The sequence below is a fragment of the Adiantum capillus-veneris genome, chromosome 18 (genome assembly GCF_014529385.1).
Source record: "Adiantum capillus-veneris isolate H3 chromosome 18, ASM1452938v2, whole genome shotgun sequence".
In the NCBI taxonomy this organism is placed as follows: Eukaryota; Viridiplantae; Streptophyta; class Polypodiopsida; order Polypodiales; family Pteridaceae; genus Adiantum; species Adiantum capillus-veneris.
In genome coordinates, this window is record NC_140948.1 from 108512832 (window position 1) to 108520291 (window position 7460).

The following is a 7460-nucleotide window of genomic DNA, read 5'->3' on the forward strand; positions in this document are numbered from 1 at the left end:
CGTCGTGGGGAGGCAAATCCACCTGCAGAAAAGAGGCAGTTGTGCTCCTACTAGACGAGCATGAACAAATTGTTAATATTGTGTCTCAAGGGGCTACACTAGCCAACCAAGGAGAGAGCATTTTCTATCTACAAGAGAAGTTGGCAACCAAAGAAGAAGAAGTTGTTTTAAAGAGAAAACTTGCTAGATACAAAGCATGGTACAATCCTCTCTCTCCCTTGCCTGAGGAGGCAAGACCAAGTCACGAGGCAGATATTCAAGAAACGGTGAATATACTTGAGGCAGCATTGAACGCAAATCTTGAAGAAGTGGTGGATATAACAATTTCTTAAAGACATTGTAAACTGCAGTTGAAAATTTTAATGGAAATTTATCCCGTCCTTTTTTGAGATGCATTGTATTCTCTCTATGTTTATGGCAATGAATTTGTTTTGGAGTTGCTAATTGATGACTTTGTTGTGAGTCAAGCAATGTATTTTTATTTCATTGTCAAGCAATGTCCTCAATACTTATGTTTATGCAAACTCTCTTCAATACTTGACTTTGTTGGTACTAAATAAAAAAAGTGAGATATATAGCTCAATAGGGAGCTATAGTGAGAAAAAGTGAGATACATTATCATGAAAAGATGTTTACATTTTTCCATCTATCACAGGCACCCGGTCATCAACCTCTTTATTGTTTGAACATTCTGTAGCCACTTCCCCATCCATCTCATCATCACTACATCTCTGTTCCACCACAGTTTCATGAGTTTGAAGCACTCCAAAGTGTACAATCGCACGTGTGGCTATTTGCGTGGGTGCATGAAAGAGACGCATGTTACAAAAGACGTACACAAGGTCTGCAGAACGAGCAAGACTTAAGCAATTTTTGCGCTTTGAGTGCACAAAGTCATAAGAAGACCAATTGCGCTCACAGCTACCACTAGATGCTGCGACCAAAAGCACCCTGGTCGCCATGTGTTGTAACTCAACTACGTCTCCTCCATATTCTTTCCACCATACTAGGCCTGAAATAGCTTTTACGCTATTAAGAACCAAAGGATCTCCGAAAGTGCCTTTCCTATTGGCATAATCACCCTCTGGTGGAATGTATCCATGCCATCGTCGCCTGGCAACAACTGCGAGGAGACGTTTCTAAAGTCTCTCATCACCTCTTTGTTGGAGGCTTTTCCGTTCATCTGGAGCTTTGGATCCAAGACAAATGCAACACCATGCAATGGTGTGTGCATTTGAGCCCATCGTTTTTCCTCAAGATGCAGGATCTATGATATCTCTCTTGCACTGTAGTGGTTGTATTCTTTGGTTTGACGCAACACCTCAGACATGACCCAATAAACCTTACCCAATGACAAACTTATCTGTGTTGACAACCCTTAGTAGTTCCACATAGGGCTTACTAACCCCAACAAGTTTGTCAATGTTGCACCAAAAGAGAGGATATTGCACCAAGGACACACATTTTTGAGCTGCGTCACGATGGCTTGGATACTTGTTGAGCCAAGCCTCTCAATGGCGATCTGCAATAGTTTCTGTAAGAGCATCTCGCACTTCAATGAGATTATTCAAAACATAGTATGGTGTATCAAATAGTGTGGCACAAAAAATTTGAAGTGCTTTTTTCGGAGACTTGGAGCGAAATAACGCATATGTAAACTAACGTTCCCGTATAAACTTGACTATGTGATTGGCGTCAATAAGAACCTGTTTTATGAATGATAATCTTCCCATATCCTTTAGGAGTAAATTTAGGGTGTGAGCTGCACATCCAATCCATGTAATTTTTGAGTACTTTTCCATAATGTCTAAACTCGCTCCTTTGTAGTTTGAAGCATTATTTGTAACAATAGCTATCACATTCTTCAGTCCACCGAATCGAGCAATAGCTCTCTCATATACCTTTTTCAAGTAGAGAGATGTCTTCTCTTTCAATGAGGTATCAATGGCCTCCAAAAACATTGCACCTTTGCGACAAATTACCATGACATTAATTAATGGTTTTTTCTGACAGCTGGTCCATCCGTCGAGGGCTATGGTACAACCAAACTCTGGAACAAAGTCAAGCACTGTTCTCATGAGAATCTCTTCTGTATTGCTCTTGACATTGTCCACATACTCTATTTGTATTTTATTATAGTCAGGATAGATGAATCCTTTTTTTTCAATTGACATTAGGGCATCTTTGAAAATAGGATTTCTTATGACATTAAATGGGATTCCACAAGCCATGAAGGCTTGTGTCCACTTTAGATGCAATTTGAGCATGTCCTGCTGAGTGAATGCTACCTATAGCGTCCCATGCATACCGGCTCTACTGGATGTCCCGAGACTTGCATCTATCCCTCCCATGGCACCATTTGGAAAAGTGAAAGGACTTTGAGGTGTTCGGGTTGTTCCCATTTAAGGTCCTTGGTTAGCTCGCATGTCTTCTTGATCTACACTCACTTCTTCTATGTTGACAGATGACACACCTGTCATACCCTCTTAGGAAGAAGTCCTGCCTGTTTGCATCTCTTTACATACACTGCAAAATGGACCCATATATCGTTAGGGAGTGCTCCACATTCTTTCACATTGGGATTAGTGCCGAATAAATGTTCTTTGATGCGATTTGTGTTGCCGTGCTACTTATGCCCACAATGTTTGCATTCCACAAACAAATTTTTTTTGCCTCTCTCTTTTTCCTCCACATATGACCACTCTTTTCCTCGCACCATGCTATTTGAGGACAGATCAAACAGGCACCCAACTGGTCAGAAACGTAGCCGGACACCACATTTGTACTTTATTAGTTTTCTGAGCTAGTGTAGTAATACTCTGTGTAAATCCTGATTACAAAGTAGTGGATTAATCCCCTAAGTTGTAATTCTGTCGTCATGACAATTGTAAAGGTCCATGTGAACCGGCCACTGGCCATTTAGAATGCCCTAGGTATAAATGTCAATAGCCTTAATGTGAAAAGAGGCTTATCTTTAGAAGAAGAAAAGAGATTGTTTGTACGTACGCTCGAGCTACGAAGCTGCTCCAACTTGTAATTAACTTTTCTAATGATTTGGTAATCCGTTTTCAATTCCAAAACTTGCATTGTGTTCCTCTTTCTTTACTCTTTCTTTCAAGTGTAAGCATTGTCAGTTTTGTTGAGGTTCGTGACTACGCATTGTCATGCATTTTTTGGATAAGCATGAAGTCACTAAGTCATGCCAAAAAGCTTGCCCACTAGCCTCATGTATATATGTGTACATACCCCTGCAAGTTTTGAAAGTGGCCTTGTAAAAATTCATGTACAAATGTGTGATTTTTCCAAGCTTGAATGCTGGTGTTTTGGGTTGTTTGAGACTCCAAAATATGTTTTTTAATAAGTATTTTCAGCCGTGCTTTATAGCTTGTGAATCGGACTTGTATATCATGAGTTATGAGCATTCAAAGCGGGCGATCTCAACTTAGAAGGTGATTGCGGGTGCATGCTAGAAGGGCAACTAGGCCAACTTGGGGGTCTAAGATTAGAAATGCTGAAGTTTAATATTTATGTAGATAGCCGAGGGGATGGGCTTCCAGCCGTGTGTTAGGGTGCGTCATTCAATGACCGGAGCAGCAAGGTATGCCTCGGGGAAAATTGTCCGAGAAGTTCCCTCATTCTTTGGGAGAAGCTGGGAATTTTTGGGGAAGTTGGGGAGGTGGGAGGATGGTTCCAAGTGGCAATGGAATAATCTCACATGGGGGGAGCAAGTTGAAATTGGAGAGTATAAGAGGGGGAGTGGGTACCCCCCTATGGTTGTATCAAAGCAGCAAATGGAGCTCACTTGCCTAGCCCATGAGGGCTCGTGGACTTTGGGGGAGGAAAGGGTGCCCATTTTGAGTTCCCATTGCTTGGATAGGCGCCTGGCCACCTTTTTGGTCCCCGGACACTTGCCTCCACCCCATTCCTTGGTCAAATGGTCACTGATAGCTCATTTTTCACCCAAAAGAGGCCAAAATTGGACCAATTAAAAGGTTCTTAAAGAGAGAACCATGTCGGATAAGAGAAGAGAGAAAATTCTTTGGGACAAGAGCAAAAGAAAATCCCCTTTTTAATAGTTACAATTCCCTTCACATCTTTTATGCTAACAGAGACTAGCTTTTTCGGAGCTTTTGAGAGAGACCCCATCTTCGAAAGCTTGTAGCTCTCTCGTTTGTTGTTGGAATCAAGCATATGGATACACTATGGAGGTCTACATGACACAAGATCCATCTTTATGATCTTGGTTTTTAGCAATTTTAATCATCGTTTGGGTTAGGGTTGTTTCCCGCCCAACTTTACAGGTGTTCGACATAGGTGTTTTCCGCAGCTTAATAGTGTTTTCTTCCAACGGTGCGGTGTGTACAAGGCTATAGAGGTTCTTGTTCTCCTTATTGTTTTCATGCTAATATCTTTTTGGTGCCCCCACGGAGGAGCAAGTACTCCTATGCTCCAACTCCTGTGAAATATGTCTATTCTGTAGGCAGTGAATGTAAATGGGATGTGGGTCCTTATGGACAACCGCCTATGTATTGAGGCAGTGAATGTAAATGGGATGTGGGTCCTATGGACAACCGCCTATGTGTTGAGGCGGTCCTGGGTGGGGACAACAAGAAGAGTGCCCTCTAAGCACCCTTCTAGGCTCTCGTGCTGCTCAATTGGGTTGGGGTTGGAAAAAACAACAAACACACACACAAACCCGCAACCTAACCCTACACAAATTTGGGGCACCACCTAGTTTTGGATGCAAACTAGGACGCGTAGCGAGAGAGAGAGAGAGAGAGAGAGAGAGAGAGAGAGAGAGAGAGAGAGAGAGAGAGAGAGAGAGAGAGAGAGAGAGAGAGAGAGAGAGAGAGAGAGTGCTCGGGCTGCTTTGAAATGTATCAACCGTGATCAAGCAAACACAATTATATATGTAAGAAAGAGAGGGAAGGGGGAGGGGATGCTTGTTGCATTAATACCTTCTTACAAATCTGTCACGACCAATCAAAGTGAGATTAGTATTTTTTCAACATAGCATGAGTAAATTACACCACAACACATCACAAGAAAAGCCACCCCAATCACTGTCTTAAGGCCAGGGGAGTCCTCTCCACCCTGTTGCCTTCTTACAGTATGTGGAATTTATGGACTTGATGAAAACACCCAGAGACAAGCTATCAAGAACTTAAAAAAACACCAAGACACTTACACATCATTGTTGTCCATTACTTTACGTTGGAAGAGAGACAAAGTATCCAAGATTAGTCCAAATCCACCCTCCTTGATTCAACAAATGTTGGGCTTACACTAGTAGGAGAAATGATAGATTTCCTACTCTCCGTTGAATGATCACTCTCTCTTACAATGGCATAGAGTTCCCTTGCTAATCACCCCTAATACAACACATGCATATACGTAAGACAATGAGCTTCCACTCAAGAGCTCCTTCTAGAGAGGTTGAGCTTGGCTTCTCAAGCTATAGCATAGTGCTCTTGCTTATGGCTCTCCTTTGTGCTAGCTACAACCTCCTTTTATAGCAATTTTGAAGGCTAGGGTTACTCCTCTAACCATGGTTGGGTTAGATTTTCAGCACTTATCTAATCTCTTTTTCTAGGAATTATCAAGAAGTTGGTGTAGATAGATGAAGAAGAGAGAGAGGAGAGAAGTGGAGGTGATAGGACTTTTCATAGTAGGTTAGTGTTAGTAAATTAGTAGAGTTAGTATTTTTATTGATTTACAAATGGAATTGGATATTTACAATGGGAGTATCCATGTAGGATACAAATAAGGAAGAAAAAACTCTTAATAGGTAAGAAAATATGGATTTCTTACAATGTTGATACTCCAAGTGTCTTGAGTAGGGTCAATTTTGACGCTTGTTGACGGTCCACTAGCTTTGATGGTACGTTTTTTCTCCACTCTTGACCTTCCTTGGGAGCCAAGGTAAGTGAACATGAGTAATCAATCACCATGATGCTGTCTTTCAAGAGAAGAGGCTGAATTTTGTGGTTTTTTGATAGATATGGATAATATGGATGAGGAAAAATGAGACTAGGTGGTCAATTTTGGAATAGAAGTGTGCGTAGGAGACATGAGTCCACCATGGTTTCTCTTATTCTTCAAGGTTGACAAGAAGGTGAGTAGGGTGCAGAGAGGAGTGGTGAGAGAGGTGGGGATGATGAGTGGAGAAGTGTGTGTGAAAGAGAAAAATGATAAAGTGGAAGAGGGAGTGTGGCTGCATAGCATGGGCAAACTGGGGTCCACCAATAAAATCATAGCTCACATCTCGTAGCTCAAAAAAATATGAAAAAAATTGAGGTAAAAGTTCAGCTCACGAGCTACAACTTTTTTATGTTTCACCTTTTCAAATTCGGAGAGCATGTGATCTTTAAAAATTCAGCAAAACCAACTATTTTTTCCACTGCACAAAGTCCTTGTGAGGTCCTTCTTTGGATGATTCTTTTGAATACCTCCAAGAGTGAGCTCCCCATGGTGCATGCATGCATTCCACATACCCTTGACCTTATTTGGTAGGTCTATAATTGAAGATATTGTTGAGATCATGATATAAGTGAATTGTACAACTAAAAAAATCAAATATTGAGGGGTCTAAAAAAATATGTACATGTCAAATATAAATAATATAGGTGGAAAAAATATAAAGGGGTCAAAATAAATCTCTCTCATTATAAGTCTACCATAAAAAGATGAATATTTCTGGAGGTCTAATTTATGAGAGTGATAGAGAATAGATGTAGGAAGGAAAAAATCACAATAGTGAAAAAAAAACACATAAATAAAACTAGTTTTTTTGGATTTTTATTGGGATGGAGTTACACTAAAAATAAGAGAAGCTTGCATGAAATTATTTTTATATGGAATAAAAGTACATAAAATGGTAAGAAAAAATATGGTACTGTTGAGTCAATGTACATAGCATAAATAACACACCATAGGTAGAAATATTTAAATAAATACCAAAATAATTATGAAAAATCCTTTTATTTAGGCCCTATATACAATGAAATATTTACACACAAATGGGCCATAATATACTTATATTTTTTATTTTTTTCGCTCAACTAGCCCAGTGACTAGCTAATTAAGGGTTTTTAAGAAGATATGGGAAAAGTCTCCTAGCTCACACACACCTATATACAGTCAAATGGTAGGGATAGCCATTGTGTTTGGATGATTTTGGTAGGGTGGGTTAACTCACTATGGAAATTACGGAGAGCCGAAAAACGGCTATCATTAGCCCTGCCCGAGGATGATGGTATATTCATGTACCATCATAGAGCATCTTTTCCAAAGAGAGTGCTTCAGAGTCCTTGACGAGATATTCATTGGTTGGCCCCTTAGAATTTTGGTTTGAGTTACACTCATGCTTCACGGAACAATACCTACATGAGATAGCTGCCTTTTGACAGATCTTTGGTAGATCCTTTGGTAGAAGGCGACTCAAATAAGGCTTCAAGCGA

General features: G+C 40.4%; 1 pseudogene; it reads right to left on the reverse strand.

Annotated features, from left to right (window-relative positions):
• Window positions 1-632: 632 nt before the first annotated feature.
• Window positions 633-2480, reverse strand: LOC147436182 (uncharacterized; annotated as a pseudogene).
• Between the last annotated feature and the right edge of the window lie 4980 nt (window positions 2481-7460).